Below are 17,769 nucleotides of genomic sequence, written 5' to 3'. Positions count from 1 at the left end.
GACCCATGGATTACTTAAGAACATGTGTTTAGTTTCCAAATAATTGAATTTTTTTGCTTGTTTGTATTCTTACTGCTGTTGACTCCTAATTTAATTCTATTAAGACAGAAAACATACTCTGTATGATTTTATTCTTTTAAAAAATTTATCAAGATTTATCTTCATCCCAACATTTTATCTATTCTGGAGGACACATCATATATGCATTTGAAAAGAATGTATAAGCACAGTTTTTGGGTGTAGTGTTCTATAAATGCATTTATTTCAAGGTAGTTGAAATCATATTCAGGTCTTCTATTTCCTTTACTAATTTTTTTGTATAGCGGTTCTATTAATTGCTGAAAGAGCAGTGTTAAATCTCTAAACTGGTAGAATTGTACTTCTTACCCTTTATTGCTGATAATTTTTTTAATTTTCAGAGGCAAAGGGAGTAATGTATTTACTTTGATATTAGATATTTACATATTTATGATTATTATGCAGTTAAGATGAATTGATTCCTATATAATTTGGAGTTGTTTCTTTCTCTGTCTGATAATTTTCATTACTGAGATTATTTTGTCTGGTATTAATCAAGCCTATTTTTTTCCTGTTTGCATGATACATTTCTCCATCTATTTACTTTCAACCCATGTCTTTATATTTGAACTACACCTCTTGCACCTATCTCTTATATTTGCAGTATACCACTATGTATCAGCAAATAGTTATACCTTTTCTTTTATTTCATTTTGACAATCCCATTATTTTAATTGGAATGTTTATTCCAATAACATTTAGTGTAATTATTTATATGGTTCAGTTAGGGTCTACCATTTTATTGTTTTCTATTTGTCTCATCTATTTTTTATTTCTTTGTTTCTCCTTTCTTGCTATTTTTGGTTATTTGAAGTTTTTTTAGAATTCTATTTTAATTTTCATATTTGTGCGTGTGTGTATTTGTGCTGCTGTAGGACAATGGTTTTCAACTAAGAATGATTTTACTCCCTGGGGGGCATTTAAAAACATGTGTGGACATTTTTGGCTGTTAGAGCTGGGGTCGGGGGTGGGTAGACACTACTAAACATCCTACAGTGCACAGTCCCCTACATCAATCTGGCCCCCAGATGTCAATAGTGTCAATCCTGCTCTAGAGATTACCATATGAATTCTTAAATTTTCATCCTACAATTATTGTACTATATCACAAATTAGAAACTATGCAACTCTATACGTCCACGTCACTCCCCCTTTACTTTATTCTATAACTGGTACATGTATTATAGTTGGTATTATAGACTGTACATACCACAATACAATATACTTTTTCCTCTTAAACAGACATATATATTAAAATAAATGAAAAGAAGCAGAGCAAAAAAATACTCCTTTATATTTACCTGGATATTTACCACTTCTGATGTTCTTCATTCCTTTGAGGATCCAAGCTGCCATCTGAAATCATTTCCCTTTAACCTGCAGAACTTCTTTCAAGATTTCCTGCAGTATAACTCTACTGATGAGGAATATGTTAGATTTTTAAAACAAAAATCAGAAAACATCTTTATTTTGCCCTAATTCTGTTTTTATATGTCTCCCTACAACATATATGTATTTCTATATCTATACATACACACACACACACATAAGCAGATACGTGATATGTGTATCATAGGGAATTCTGTTCACAACATTGTTTTTTCTTGGGGGGGGGGGGGGTGGTTTCATGAGTAGGAAACTGAACCTGAGTTGAGAATTCTACCACTGAGCCACTTGCCCTAATTCTTAAAGGATATTTTTGCTGGATATTGAATTCTTGGTCAACAGTTTTATTTGTTTTTTTCCTTTCAGCACCGTAAAGATGCTGTTCCACACATTTCTGCCTGTGTTGGCTCTGAAGAAAACTCAGTAGCTAATCAAATCACTAGTTATTTGTATGAAATGCATCATTTTTTCTTGCTATTCCAAGATTTTCTCCTTACTTTTGATCTTTTGACAATCTGACAGTGCTGGTGTGGACTTTCTGTGTTTATCCTGCTTTATGGTTGATGCATCTTGATTCTAAAGTTATGTCTTTCATCAATTCGGGGAAAATTTTGAAATATTATTTCCTCAAGTATTTTTTTCTGCTCCATTGATTCTCTCTTCTCTTTCTGTGCATCTAAGTGCATGTAAATTAAACCTTTTGATATTATCTAACAGGTCTCTGAAGCTTTGTTCATTGTTATTTTGATCTACTTTTCTCTCTGTCCTTCACACTGAATAATTACTCTTGATTTTTCACTTACTCTTTCCTCTGTAACTTCATTTGGCTGTTAGTTCATCATATAAGTATTTTTATTTTAGATATTGTATTTTCAGTTCTAGATTGTCCATTGCTTAACATTTCTATTTCTCTGCAGAGATTTCTTATGTCTACAGTCACCATGAGCATATTGCATGTACTTCACAGAGGATGGTTTGATATCTTTGTTAAATGTTGTCTTTTATTTCCAATATCTATGCCATCTTGGTGTCAATGTCAGCTAATGTTCTTTTCTCGTGAGAATATGTTCCATTGTCCAGACTATTGCATGTCATTTAATTTTGGATTGTATCCTGGACATTTTGAATGTTAGCGTGTAGAGATTCTGAATACTTTTTCTCTGTGAATGTTGTTCCTTTTGTCTTGTCCCAGTTCAGAATTTCAAATTTTGATTTTGGGATGACAACTGTGGTCCCAATTCAGATATTTTATCTTTAGCTATGATGCTCTGAACTACTCTATGTATGTGTTAATAAGAGGTAAGCCAGATATTTGGGGAGACAGAAATGTGGGAGTCTTGCTTCTAGCTCTTTCCTTTCTGGGACTCGCCTTCTCCCTGAAGGCTGAGGTTTCCCAAGATTCAGTTTTCTGATTACCTGGCCAGACGTACCTGGTTCTGCTATCAGGCTCTGCCTACTTCTGTTTGCTCTCCAGTGCCTCCGAGTGGCTTCTTTGTGTATTACATTCAAGATCAGTAGGGGTCTTTTGGCATAGGTGTCAGTTGATAAGATCCTACTTAGTTACTACATAAAGCAAAAGTCTCCTTTCCTTTTCTTTGGATGTCTGCTTTCAGTTTCAGGAGGCCCTGACCTTGAGAGTTACTATTAGTTTGTCAATAAAGGAACTCCTTTCTTGCAGCCAGCAAACAAGAGGTTTCCTTAGTGTTTTCAAAGTTGGTTGGGCTCTTTTCAGTTATTTTATACTTGCCTGTTTGTAAACAATATCTTTCCAAGAGTGTTGAGGGTTCTGGATATGTCTTGCTGCATTTTATTCTGAATTTTAAGATATAAGCAGTCAAGAGGATTTGGGGCTCTAAAACATCTTGTGCTTTAGTAACGTGATTTAAAAAAATAATAATAATGGTATCTTTTAGGAAGTATATTTCAATCATAACATGGAAACAGTACTTGACTATAGAAATCAAGAGACGTAGCCCCCAGGTCCAGCACTACCAAAGTACTTATCATAATTGAGTCTCTGTTTTCTCATCACTAAAAAGATCCAATTCAACTCTAAGACTGCAGTGAGCTTTTGGCCATGTAGGAAAAACCTCTCAAGTCTGATAAGTCTAATTATAACTATGCCAAAGTTCAATAACAGTCACACTTTCTCAATTTAAAGCAATACTGAAATACACTGAACAGCACTAACATAATCACTGTTCAATTCACTCTCTTTCCAAAAAAATAAACTATTTCCAAAGGTCCTACAGCTTGTTCATGATGATGTTGGTTATCCCACAAGGTCACAATTACTGTTGCTCAAATGTTTTGTTATTATTGGCAAGGTTATAATAACTCCTTTCTGATCCTTGAGCATTTCTATTCCAGAATTCTGCTATTATCATGAATCCTGTAGGTAATTATGTCTTGGCATTATAAGAACTTCAGGCTGAATCTACTTGAAGACTTCAGGCTGCATAAAGAGGGGGAAAAGCCTTTAAAAGTCAAGACATCCAGTACTATAGTGATTAGGGGCTCTTGCAAACTGATTTTAATCAGTTGGTTGATTGTGAGTTGGTAGCCTGCCACACCCATCTCTGGTCAATTTGAGCCTTCAAAGTAAGGCATTGGCACTAAAATATGAATGTGGGAGCACAGTTAGCCACTCCCAGAAGGATGGCCCTACCCCATGCTGTGGGAAGCTAATGCCTTTCAAAGATTTCTTAGTCATCTATCCTTCCCATGCTCTACAATTCCTCTCAGTATTGCTCATCTGCCTACAAAATCCCAAGACTTCCGCCACTTAGGAAAGGCTCGCCACATAAAAAATAGATGAACCACAGGATAGAGCAGTGCTGCCTGCCCAACAGAAATTAAATGTGAACTGCATATATAACTAAATTTTCTAGAGTACTATTAGAAAACAAGAATAAAAGATGAAATTCATTTTAAAAATATACTTTAATCGATATATCTAAAATATTGTCATTTTACCATACAATCAATATTAAAGCATGATTTCGGAATGAGTTAATTTCTTCACATCCTTACCAGCACTGATTATTTCCTATGTTTTTCCTTTTTTTTTTTTAATTACAGCCATCCTAGTGGGGGTGAAGTGGTATCTCATAGTGGTTTTGAGTCGCATTTATTTAACAGCTAATGATGTTCAAGATCTTTTCATTTGCTTGTTCGTCATTTGGACATCTTTGGAGAAATGTCTGTTTAAGTCCTTTGCCCATTTTTAAATTGGGGTGTCTTTTTGTTGTTGAATTGTAGTAATTCTTACATATTCTGGATATTAAACCATTATCTGGCATGTGATTTCCAAATATTTTCTCCCAGTCTGTAGATCATCTTTTCACAATCTTAATAATGTCTTTGATGCACAAAAACTTCAAATTTTATGAAGTCTAATTTTTTGGTGCAGCATCTATGGAAAACCATTTGGCAGTTCCTCAAAAAATTAAACATAGAATGACCATATATATAGCCCAGCATCTCCCCTCCTAGTTATATACCCAAGAGAAATGAAAACATATGTCTGCCCAGAAACTTGTACGTGAATGTCTATAGCAACATTATCCATATTAACCAAAAGGTGATGATAAATGTTCATCAACAGCTGAACAAATGAATTATGGTATATCCATACAATAGACTATTACTCACCATAAACAAGAACAACTTACTGAAACATGCAACAACTTGGATGAACTTTGAAAACATCATCCTTAGTGAAAGAAGGCAGCCACAGAAAGTCACATATTATTGATTTTTTAAATGATATATTCAGAATAGTCAAATCCATGGAGTCAGAATGCAGACTAGTTGTTGCAGAGATTGGGGGGAGGAGGGAATATGGAGTGATTACTTAATGGGTACAGGGTATTTTGAAACTAGAGATAAAAAAATTTTGAAACTAGAGAGAATTGGTGATTGTACAGCACTGCAAATGCTCCGAATGCCACTGAACTTTATACTTTAAAATAGATAATTGTGTTACATGAATTTTGCCTTAATTAAAATATTATTAATGAATTTTAAAGGCCCCCATTCTTTAATTGCAGTGTCTTCAACCTGGATTGTATTTATGCTTAAAAGCTCATCTTAATTTGAACTAGGCACATTTCGCATACTGGACAACATATGGGACTAGTGGCGATGGTTGAATAGCACAGGTATAAGCCACAGTACACAGCTTTGCATTCCTTTGCCATATAAATATGTTTGTTTTCATCTAGAATTCGCACAAACATAGATTCAAGGAAACCAACCATATCCATTGTTATAATTCAGATGTTTAAAAAATGGGTACAATTCTGATAGAATTTCAAACCTAGAACCCTTCTTTTCCTTTTATTTTATACGTGAATCAATACCAGGGCAATACTTTCTTATAAGACAATTCTAACTGCCATATCGTTAGTCTATTTGGAACAGCCTTCCTTTAATTCATGACAATGTTCATAGATCATGATTGAGTAAAGAGATACTTTGGTCACAGCTTCAAAAACATAGGGTCACTTTTTCTGGACATTGACAGACTATCACAGGAAAAGAACTATAGGAAACCTCAATTAATTACCAGAGTACTATCCTCTTGCTTTAAAAATCTAATCCCTAGGGTGGGCCCTCATGGCTCAGCAGGCAGAATTCACATCTACCATGCCGGAGACCCTGGTTCGATTCCTGGTGCCCGCCTATGTAAAAAAAAATAAGAAAAAAAAACCCTAATTCCTAGAGAGATAAATGATTGACCTAAGCTCACATAGCTAGCTGGCAGCAGACCCAAGTTGGTAATTCACATCTATAGTTCTGCAGTGCTATGAATTTTCTGTTATAGCATGTTGAACTGAACCACTCAAACCTACTATTTATATACATATATTTTTATGTAAATATATATATTATATTTCTATTGCAAAGCATTGCATCAGTGTTTTCCCACATTTTTCCTAAGTAAGTTCTCAGTAATGTGTCTTAGGTTACAAAATGCAAAAGATTTCTAAAATATAAGAAATGTAGGCTAGTTCTGAACCAGAGAGACTAAAGCATAGCAGGGTAGCTGAACATTAACAACATTGGAATCAAGAAAAACAAAACAAGCCTCTGGTCCCAGCTCTGATAAAAACTAGCTGCATGACTTTGAGCAAATCTCTTAACCTCTCCATGACCCAATCTCTTTATCTGCAAAATGCCTGGCAGTGGGAGGATTAGATTATTTCTAAGGTCCCTGCCAGTTCTAAGATACTTACTCTAATTATTCTAATTCCTATTGGACAAATGATTATATAATAACAACCTTTCTAAGTCAGTCTTCTATTTAGAAGAAAAAAAGAATGTCACCTCCTGTTCTTTCTATTGCTACGTCTAAGGATTGGTCAAATAAGACTGAATGTTTTGTAAAGAGAGAAAAAAGCAGTCACTACTACATGCTTGCTCTATGAGTACACATTCTATGACACTAAGCATTATACAAAGCAATAGCATGGTTAAAATTAAACTCTTCTTCAGAATGTTCATTTTAACAAATAAAAATGGGAAATTGATGACCTGTAACAAAATCCAGTGGGTACACTGGATCTGAAGAGAATCCTGGAAATACAAACTCCTCAAAATATAGAAGGGTCCTGTAGGCTAAAGTGTTTCCTTGAAACTCCACCAGTAATGGAAGAATGAAACTGAGTCCTGATTCCCAGTATTTAGCAACATGGAAAACTAGTGAAAAGGAGGGATGCAATGTTCAAACTCTGCTCACTGGCCCTCAATTGAATTGGCTGTAAGGAATTAATATTTTACTATAAGTCTCTTTTTAAAATATTTATATATATTGCCTAACCCCCACTTCCACCTCCCCAGGCATTCTTAATTCTTAAACTAAGAGTCCTCAGATTCTAGTAAAAATTAATGATTCCAAAGATCCCTTCTATGTTTTTTGTTCAAAACAATTTAAGACATAATTCCACAGAATACTTTTCCAATATGGAAGTGTAAAGAGATTTCCTTAGATCACAAAAATTACAAATTCTATTATGCCTTTCATTCATAAAATACAATAAAATTAAATGCACCAATGGCCATATTTGGAAAACAATGTTGGCATTCCTCATTCTTACAACTAGAGATCTAGACCAAAGAGTCTTTTGGAATATGGATTTTTATTACCACAGGCCTGGAAAAAGATGAAGTAAAGATTTCTTTGTAACAGAACAGGGAAAAACAAACAAACAAATAATCCCTACACAGCAGTTAAAGAACAAGGGAAATTAAACCTCATGTCGTCTGTCCCATTATCTATCTAGTGCCTTTTGTAAGATTGACATCCACCTCTCAAAACAAGAGGGCTGGGCAGAGTCTAAAGATGGAGTATTAAACACATCTGAAAAGCAAACAGGGGAGGAAAGATCACTTCTACAAGACACTAGCCAAACGCCAATTTTTATGTATTGACTTCTTTCAAAATAGCCAGTCACACCTAATTGGCAGGGAACACAAAAAGACTGTCACTCCCATGCCATGGCATTCATTCACCTTGGATACCTGGCCATCTGTTGCCACCACCAGCTGCAAGGAAAAAAAAAAGCCAGGGCAAAAAAAAAAAAAAAATAGTAAAACAAAATGCAAGAAAAAAAAAAAACTCAGGGCAAGCAGATAACATTCAGTTCATCCTCCAGCCTTCCTGCCTCTACATGTCTCTTTTGTTAATATACTTCAGTTGTCTGAGTTACAAAGAGGTCTTTAAAAGCATCAATGTAACATTTTTCTGGATGGGCAAGAAACTAGAGGATTTTTAAATTATTATTCAGGAAAAAATTTGAAGACAAGTCAAAATATCAAATTCAATTGATGTTTCCTGAACAATTTTCATTTAATAAGCCTCTCGATGGTTTCTTGGAACCAAGAACATGCTTCACACCTGGAATAAGATTTTTTTTTTTATGAAAAATGATAGAAAGAAAAATGATCTTTCTTTTGTACCAAATGCTTCCTTTATAAGTTCTTATATTTTGATCCTTTAAAAAATGTTGTTTTCTCACCTGCATATCTATGCCGTATTCTGTCTAAATAAAAATGATTAGTTCGTTCTTAACTCAAAGTCACAGTAATATATTTATTTTCTCAGTTACTAATTCTATATTTATATGGATAGGACTCTATTTTGGGGTAATGTTCTATGATTCATGAGAGGGATTAACCTGTGAATTTCACCATCAATTTGCACTTACCACTAAAAGTGCAGAAAAATTCCAAGGCACTTACCTAATATGAATTATTAGAATGTACAGACAGACAAATGTCATGCTTCTGACAATTTCCACAAATATTTGTTGAGCACTAAATGCACCTGTCAGTCTCCAATCTGCAGTGGAACATTATTACACTCTCACGGCGGGGATCAGAGAGGTGAAAAGGGAGAACAGTGGTCTAATAGGGGCTTTGCTTGGAGAACTCAAGGTGCTTACATAAGGGGAAAACCCAGGACAAATGTGGGGACCAAAAAGACTTAAAGGGGAACATGATTACAGAAGAAAGTCCTGGGAACTGGGTAGCAGCTAGCTAGGCAATTATAGACAACAAAAGCTCTTAAAAACGCAATCATTTGACACAAAATCAGCTTAAGACTGAGGAACATTCATGGACATGTGTTGTTCCTAACCCATTTAATCTGGATAAATTCTCTGGAGGAGATAAGCCTTGGGTTTAATTTTCAGAAAAGGAAATCACAGCTTTCGGGTAGAATAGCAGTTCCTTGTGTTACATTATCTTTGGCCATACACTAAACAGATAAAAAAACACACTGAAGCTTTGGCATAGTCCTGGAAGAAAATATGCTGTAAAACATATGAGCCAATTAAAAAAAAAAAAATTAGAGTTAAGAAAGTGTGCTGGCTTGAAATTGTTATGTATCCCAGAAAAGCCTTGCTCTTCTAAACCTGATTCAATATTGTGGGGTGGAATCTTGGATTGAATTGTTTCCACTGGAGATGTGACACACCCAATTATGGTTGTGACCATTTGATTAGATGGAGGTGTGACTTCACCCATTCAAGGTGGGTCTTGATTAGTTTTCTGGAGTCCTTTAAAAGGGAAAACATTTAGAGAAACCTCAGACATGAAAGAGCCAACACTAGACCCAGATGTTTGGAGATGGAGAAAGAAAACACCCACAGGGAAGCTGTTTGAAACCAGAGGCCAAAGGACCTGCAGATGCCAGCTACAGACTTCCCAGCTGACAGAGGTGTTCCAGATCCATCAGCGTTTCTTGAGTCAAGGTATCTTTCCCAGGATGCCTTGGTTTGAACATTTTGATGGCCTTAGAACTGTTAACTTATAACATAATAAATTCCCTTTTTAAAACTCATTGCATTTCTGGTATATTGCATTCTGGCAGCTTTAGCAAACCAAAACAGACAGTGAATGTGCAAGTTTTGAAAAATATTGGATGCCTCTAAACTTGGTTTTGGGCTTCTGTATATGCCCTCCTCTTGGCTTCAGGAATTCTGATATCTAACGCCCCCAAATAAATGTTCTAGGTGATTCCTCTTTAAGGCCAGTTACCCATAATGATGCTGCCAAGATCACAAGCCCAATGCCAGATCACATACTTCCTCTGCTGCAGAACAACTCACGATAATAAAAGTAATAGCGGTGGTAGAAACAGCAGCACCAGCAGTCAATTTTTATTAAACACTTACAAAGTGCTAGAAGTGTTTCATGTCCATGATCTTATTTCACCTCCACAAAACCTCAGTGAGATAGATATTATCACTATTTTATGAATGAAGAAGTTCAAGCTCAAGGGAAGTAAATTAAAGTGCCCCAAGCCTCATAGCTGGCAGGTGCCAGGGGTGAGACTGAAACACAGGCTTGCCTGATACCCAGACTCATGCTTTTAGGTAACTACTCATACATGCTTATTGCCTCCAATTCCTATCTACCAAAGCCAACATTTACCACTGCATAATAATGGGAAAAGGGAAGTGGGAGGCTTGAGGGGTATGGGAGAAAGGATAAACAAGGGAAATGTAGAACCTCTACCATATGGTATGTTTCAAATTCTGTGCCGGTTCCTCAAACAAAGTAGTTGGGCTTGTTTGTTGTCCCTAGTTAACCAACATTAGAAGATAAGCTGAAAAACAAATCTTTCCATTCTTCCTTTTTATACACTGAACAATATAACAGGATAACTTAAAAATTTTTTTTTTTGTCTGGGCAGGCAACGGAACCGAACCTAGGTCTCCTGCATGGCAGGCGAGAACTCTGCCTGCTGAGCCAAGGAGGCCCTCCTAACAGCATAACATTTTAACAATCCTTGCTTTCATCTCTGAGCTTTGAAACAAACTGTTCCATCTGTGTCATCATCAAGGGAATAAAATTTGTTTGGTGAGCAATGAGCTCTCATTTCAAATAAAACCAACCCACCCTTTTCATTATTTTTAACTAAATTTTTTGAAATCCTTTTCCCTTTTTAATAGCTTGATCTTCTTCAATTTATATTTTGATTTTAAAATATCCCTCAAAATCATAAGTAATGATTATACCAGGCATCAGCAATCTACAGCTTAGGGGCCAATACTGGCCAGTTGCCTGTTTATGTAAATAAAGTTTTATTGGAACATAGCCACACTAATTCCTTTATATATACTCCATCAATGGTTGCTTTCAAACTATAGCAGCTGAGTCCAGTTTTTGCCACACTTTATGGCCTGCAAAGCCTAAAGAATTTACTATCTGGTCTGGTATAGTCATTAATTCACTCATTTATTCACTTCTTAGCCAACCACTATTTGTTAAGCAACTTCCATGTGCCTGGTACATCCATGAAGAAAGGATTGGACCCTCATGGAGAAACAGTTTAGCAAATAAGCCTGGAAGCAATCTGCCTACAGGAGTCAGAGAAGGTTTACATTCAGTTTGTTACAGAATGGTGATCAGAGGGGTAAGAAGCTAGAATAGCACAATTCGTTAAGTGCTTTGCTTGGGAAATTCAGGGTGCCCACACAAGAGAGCAACTTAGGATAAACTCAAAAGAGTGAACAGAGATGAAAGGAAGGAGCAAACAAAGCAAAAAATATTTAGTGACTCATGTAGTTCCAGGGCTTATACAGCTTGGGCACTTAAATAAGATAGTTGAAATAGTATTAACTGCTTAAATAATGATGTTGAAAATCTCTGGATTATAGTATGCTTTCATGATTCCACAAAAGGCATGTTTCAGTTTCCTATTAAATGTTCAATATGATAAAATTATTGAGATAGTTCAGAAAAGATGTAGCATGTTTGTGGGATTAGGAGAATTGATCATGCCCAAATGTGATGTCCAAAAATGGTCACATCATTACCACCAGGCTCTTCCCCAAGTTATAAGAATTATGCAACAGAATTGCATTCAGTATTAGACCGTATACAGTGAGGGTAAATATTTAACCCAAATTCCAACTGGGTTTGGTACCTCACAACAGCCAACTGCTACTTTCCCCTTCACTGTTTCCCCAACCACAACCCCAAAAGCTCACTGGCCCACGTTGAACCTTATAACTGAGAAGCCAGGCTCATGTGTCAGCAGAGAGTAAATACTTATCTAATGAATAAAGGATCGAAGCAATGATTGAATGTGACTGCCCCTTTGGCTTTTTGATCAATGGCAGTGGATAAAATTAGTATTACAGACATACACTTGATAAGTGAATATCTGGGAGTTAAGCTTAACTGTAGCTAAAGCGGCATAAATGACATTTTGAAATATGCTCATTTGGTTTTTAACCCACCTACTACTTACCTCTCAAGTAATGGATGAAAGCACAGCAATGAAAAATTCTTAACAATTTAAACAACTAAATAAGGTTTATACTAAACAATTTCAGTGTGGCCAATTTATTATTAACGAAATAATAAACATTCCACATGACTGTTATATGGATACAGGCTGTACTTAACACATAAATTAGGCATCTGTCCTTTAAAGAATGTTAATGAAATTAGGCTATTTTTTCCCTTACATACATGATTTTAAAGTGACATTTTATTTCTAGATTTTTGGATGTAGATATTTAAATGGTCATTCATTGACCTGTGTAATGTATGTACCCTAGAAGAAAAGTTAAAATATTCACTTATTCAAATTATAAATGCAATTGCTTTGTTTTGGAAGGAGTGGCACACCAAGGTAATATTTTATTCAACAAATATAAATTGATATTGCATTCAGTTAAGAAAAAATGGTAATATGATTGGAAACATTTGATAGTAAATATTTTGGGGGGGCTCCTTAAAACTAGACAGAGTATGGTCTACTGATTAGAAAATTTGAAAACAGGCTCTGTTTTAGCTTGATATTTATATGCTTGATATTTATATGATATTTATATGCTGAAATGTAAACAGCTGCTGGGCTTAACAAAAAAAAAAGAAGATTGATGATTTCTTGCCTATGACACCATTAAAGAATTTTTTGTTTTGACTGTGGTTTCTGCTGTAAGTGGAAATCAGTTTCTGAAAACACGGATATCTAAATAATTCTGAATATGTTTAAAAACTTAAATGAAAACAAATCCCCACCCAAATTTTCTCTTGCCTTTTTTCATGTGGCCAAGAAATACAAGGTTACAAGTTTACAAGAATCTACATTATTCCTCTCCTTTATGTAGCCAAAGCTTGTTGTTTACTTACAGCATGTTCTTACAAACATTAATTTCAAATAAAAAGGCAGGATAATGATTACTTTTCGCAGTTAAAGGTAACAGAGGAAAACTGTGATTTAAGGGCAGATAGCATATAATCAGAAACCACAAATATCCAAGGATTCCTGAAGATATATTGCTTTTATTTTTCTCCTGATGGACTTTTGGATCACCTTCAAAAGATCTATTAAAAGCCCATCTCCAGCAGAGATCTATTAAAAATAAAAAATAAAAAAATACACAGACACTTAGAGGAGAAGAAAAAAGTGGGTCATCTTATAAGATTGATTATGGGAGCTCTCTACGTGCAGTGAATATGTCAGCAAGCAGGAAAAACATTTATCAGATAAATTCTGCAGACATACTTTCTTTTGGAGAAAAACCTATGTCTTTCTGTACATTCTGAATCCAAGGGGGTAGAGTAGGAGCAGTTAAGTTTCATCTACAGGCATAAACATCAGGCTGGTTTTGAAAAGAGAGTCAAACCCAAAATAGCTCAGAAAAGAATATTGTGCAGAAAAATGGTATATATTTTTTCCCTGTCTAAATCTAGAATCCTAACTATCTTATTTTAAACAAGCCAGAGATTGCAAGCTTCAACGTGTTTGGATAGAAAAGAATTTACATAAATGTTTTGTTCAAGCCCAAAAGGGAAAGAGAGTTTAAATATACAGGGCATGAAAGATGCATGCTCAACTTCAAAACAGCTTAGTGCACAGAAGAGGAAAAATAATCTAACCTTCTGTTAGTCATTCCCGGTTGTCTTTAAGCTTAAATATCTTGCAATTTGCAACATTGTTTCAATGACCCAAACAGTCAGAGTTTAACCAAAATTTCATAACTGTTCTGCTCTCCTCCCTTTGGGTCTCCTAGGGCAGGGAACAAGAAGGTCACAGAACAAATACACACAAAATCTGCATTTTGCACCCTTTCTCTGCACTTGAGCAAGAAAAACGAGGCAGATAAATCTGTATAATACTAAACCAAATCTCTTTAATTCCAGTCAGCTTCTATCATTCAGTCACTGAGTCTGTGTGTCGAAAAATGCATGCAAATTTCCCCTAGCAACAGTCTCAGCCTATCAGGAGACTCCATGCAGCCTGCAGCTGCCAGCCAGAGAGAATAAGTCTAAGTAGGTCAGGCCTGTATTTCTAAAAATGCTACGGTCTAGTAACCCCACTGTCCCGGCTGTCTGCCCTGCCCCATAATAACCTCAATTGCTTGGTGACACAATGACATACTACCCTGTTAGAGTGCAATCACATCTATGCTGCATTATTCTGCAGCCAGTATCGCTGCTGGGTGGGGGACCCTCTGAGGGGCAGCATTAATCAGATGGCCATTCATGTCCACCAGCACTTCACCCTGGAAATGGGTGCTGCATTAATGACCAGCTGTTTGAAGGAACACACACAAAATAACGTCTTCCACCCTTTTGGGTGCACAGAATAGCTATTCTGATCTGGCAGTTTGCGCTTCTCGACTAAATCGAAGATGTAAATTAAACAGGCTCAGACAATGTCAGCAGTGGCAACCTTAGAGTAAGTATATTTAAATGATATTATACGTGATTCAAAAAGCTATTGATTTCATATACACGGCTTTCTCTGCCTACAGTTTCCCCTAATCTGCGTTAAAAAGGAAAATGCATCAACGTACAACGCGATACATATATGCATATTAGCGAGCAAACCAAATGCACGAAGCTGAACTAAAATTGACTTCTCTTCGGGCACAGAAACAAAGTGGGTCGGGAGTAATTGTGCGGCGTGAACACAAATACAAACACACAATGAATGCTACGGAGGAGCACTGAAAACAAATAAGAGTAAACATTCTGAGCCGGCGGACCAATCAGCTCCTCCCACCATCTCTTTGTGGAGGACGTAGCCAGTCACGCCAAAATCTCTAAGCACAGGAGACAAGGAAGGATGTGAACGTGGCCTTGAAATCTCCGAAATCATAGTTCCCTGACTCCCCCAAAGGATTACCAATAAACTGCTGTGTGGCTTCAAGAGAAGGAGAGCTCCTTCAAGGTTTAAAGGGGCGCTGGCAACAAAAATCCAAACCCCGCAGTAGTTTTTGAATTCTCAAATGGGAATGTGGGAATTCGTTTACCATATTTATTTGAATGCAACTAATAACTCCTTTCTAGTTCAATGTGCAAATGCAAACCGACAAAATTATGTGTGAATGCAGAGACTGGAGACTGGCAGTGCAGCCTGTGGTGATGTGGGGAACTTTCTTTCACTGACGGGGCTGGCATTGATATTTTCCTGCATGGTTAATCCGCATTTTTAAGGGGTTCACAGTTTCATTTAATGAACATTTCCCCCCTGACAAATGGATCACTTAATTTCAATTATGCAGAATTCAGCAAGTCTTAAACGTGTAATCCATCAGTATTTGATTTATGAACATAGAAAATTCCTTAATCCATCTGCCCTGGTTTGAACTGGGTTTGATAACTTAGTTATGACTATCTTCTTGACTTCATGGCACACATCACATAGTTATTCTTGGAGAGATAGGCACTGACGCAATCATGAACTGCTAATTACGAGCTGCTGACATTCTGCTTGTCTGTGCAGCTTTGAAGTTCTGAGTCTGTTTTTCTCTCATGTATTTGCTCCATTTCATTCTGTTTCTCTCACCCCCTCAGCCCTGACTCCCTCTTTCCTTTTTTTTTCTTTCTATTTTCCACTTTTAAGCCTTTCTGGATTCACTCTAGGACTGTGCGAAGAAAGGAGTAAGAGTGTTCAGATTCTCTGGCTTGCTTTCTTTCCATCCCCTTCCTACTCCCCATTGCACACAGATCTGCAGTTTGGAAGTACAGTAATAAGATCTTCACCCAACCCCACCCGCAGGAATGCATCAACAGCTGGCCAAACATAATCCAACACACAGAGCTGCCTTTGTAGAATTAGTAACAAACAGTGGTAAGGTCAGACAGGCGTCCTAGAAGAGCTCCCCATGACAACTGGGAAAGCTCCTTGTCCCCACACTGGAGCTGACCCTGCCTAGCTGGATTTGGAGTGCCACAGCTCACTCATCTGAATCCACAACAAATGCCAGGCACCTCCCCCGGCCTCACCAGAGGCTCTGTGGAAGGTTCTCGCCTCTCTGTAACAGAATCAGCTCTCTGCAGGCTTTCTCCATACTGATACAGCCGTACTCTGCCGAATGGCACGTGCCCTCTGAAACGCAAACATCACCACCTCCAAATCACCCACCACATCCACGTCTGTATCTAAGCGTCTGGCAGTGAGCCCGTAGGACCATCTCTCTTCCTTAAGAAAAGGATTTCTCTTTCTAATTGGAGGCTGATTCTAGAATTCTAAAAAACATAAATAGAACACTGTATTCCTCTCCATTGAGCATTTAGCATCTGAAGCCTGTGGTAGCCAGCTGGTCTCAAAGTCATCTGGGATACATTTATTTTGATTAAATTGATCAGATTTCTATTTACATGATAGAATTTTTCACCATACTGAATACAGCTGTGTTTACAGGGACTGGTAGAAGAAGAAGAAAACAAAACCCCATAATCAGTCCTAGCAAGGCACAGAGCACTCAGAACTTCAAGGAGTTAAAGCTGAACGGGCTTGCTTTCACATTAAAAGGAAAATTCTGTATGCAGCTGCTCTGGCCAAGCTCTCTCCCTAGTCAGGAAATGGGTGTTGAGCTGGAGCTGAAAACACAAGCTGTAATCAAGCCCAATCCAGCAAAGTGACAGACTTCCTGTGTAAAATGGTCAGAAATCTCTCTTTTTTCATATCTATACATGCACGCACATGCATTTAAATCCATGCTGCAAGACTGCTGTTTTCTCAGGGGACACTGGTACAGTCACCACCTAGCCCATCAGTTTCTTCCTTGACAGCCCGGGGGACTTCCAGACCACAATTTACAGTTCCTCCACCCATGGACTGGGTTATAAATTATGCCGTCCTCTCTAGAATGAGAATGCAGAGCGCAGACAAACAGCATCCGGCATCTCCTCTCTCTTTTCACGCGCTCCATCACTCTGCCTTTCTCCAACTCTGCCTTGTCAGGCAGATCCATCAGATACCTTGTTTATCCATCTTCAGCTCCACTCTGAGGTAAAAATGCCACCACCTCTCCACAGGGCTTTTCCTCCTAGACACATCCCTGGGTGCAGCCTGAGCTGGGTGCCCTCAGCCGGGGTTGCTGGCGCTTTTGCCCTGTAGTGCAGCAGTTGGCATTGGGTGGAGAAGATTCCTACTTCCTCCTTCCCCAGTCCTTTGCTTTCTTTCTATCCTCCCCACCCCGGGTCTTCTGGAGCTTCACCCGGTCTTCCACGGCTCCTCATCCAGCTGCGAAGGGGGCCCTTGGCTCCGAGCTCCAAGAGCATGTCCTTCTTCCGCACTGCGCAGCCGGACGATCCGTTTCGGGCGCACCATGGCGAAGCAAGGCGGACAGGCGGCAGGAGCAGCCCAGAGCAGCACAGGTAAGCCGGGGAAGCGTGGCGTGCCCGCAGCGATGCAGCCTTGGAGCTGTGAGGAAAGACAGGCTGCTTCAGAAAAAACAAAAACCAAAAAAAAAAAAAAAAAAAATACAACAACAACACCGCAAAACAGCGCAGCTCGGTGCCTGCGGGGGTGGGAACAGAAAAAGA

The 17,769-nt window shown here is 37.6% G+C and overlaps 1 long non-coding RNA gene across 5 annotated transcripts in view; it reads right to left on the bottom strand.

The window, feature by feature from the left end:
- The window catches only part of LOC143669098 (uncharacterized), a 526,175-nt gene that overhangs the window by 68,385 nt on the left and 440,021 nt on the right, over positions 1 to 17,769 (bottom strand). For all 5 annotated transcript variants that reach the window (XR_013168699.1, XR_013168702.1, XR_013168701.1 and 2 more), the window contains exon 11: positions 1,380 to 17,647. This is a non-coding gene — a long non-coding RNA (uncharacterized LOC143669098). The remainder of the gene's footprint in view (positions 1 to 1,379; positions 17,648 to 17,769) is intronic.

This window comes from Tamandua tetradactyla, chromosome 25, assembly GCF_023851605.1.
Source record: "Tamandua tetradactyla isolate mTamTet1 chromosome 25, mTamTet1.pri, whole genome shotgun sequence".
Classification (NCBI taxonomy): Eukaryota; Metazoa; Chordata; class Mammalia; order Pilosa; family Myrmecophagidae; genus Tamandua; species Tamandua tetradactyla.
This window is presented reverse-complemented; position numbering and strand designations above follow the sequence as displayed.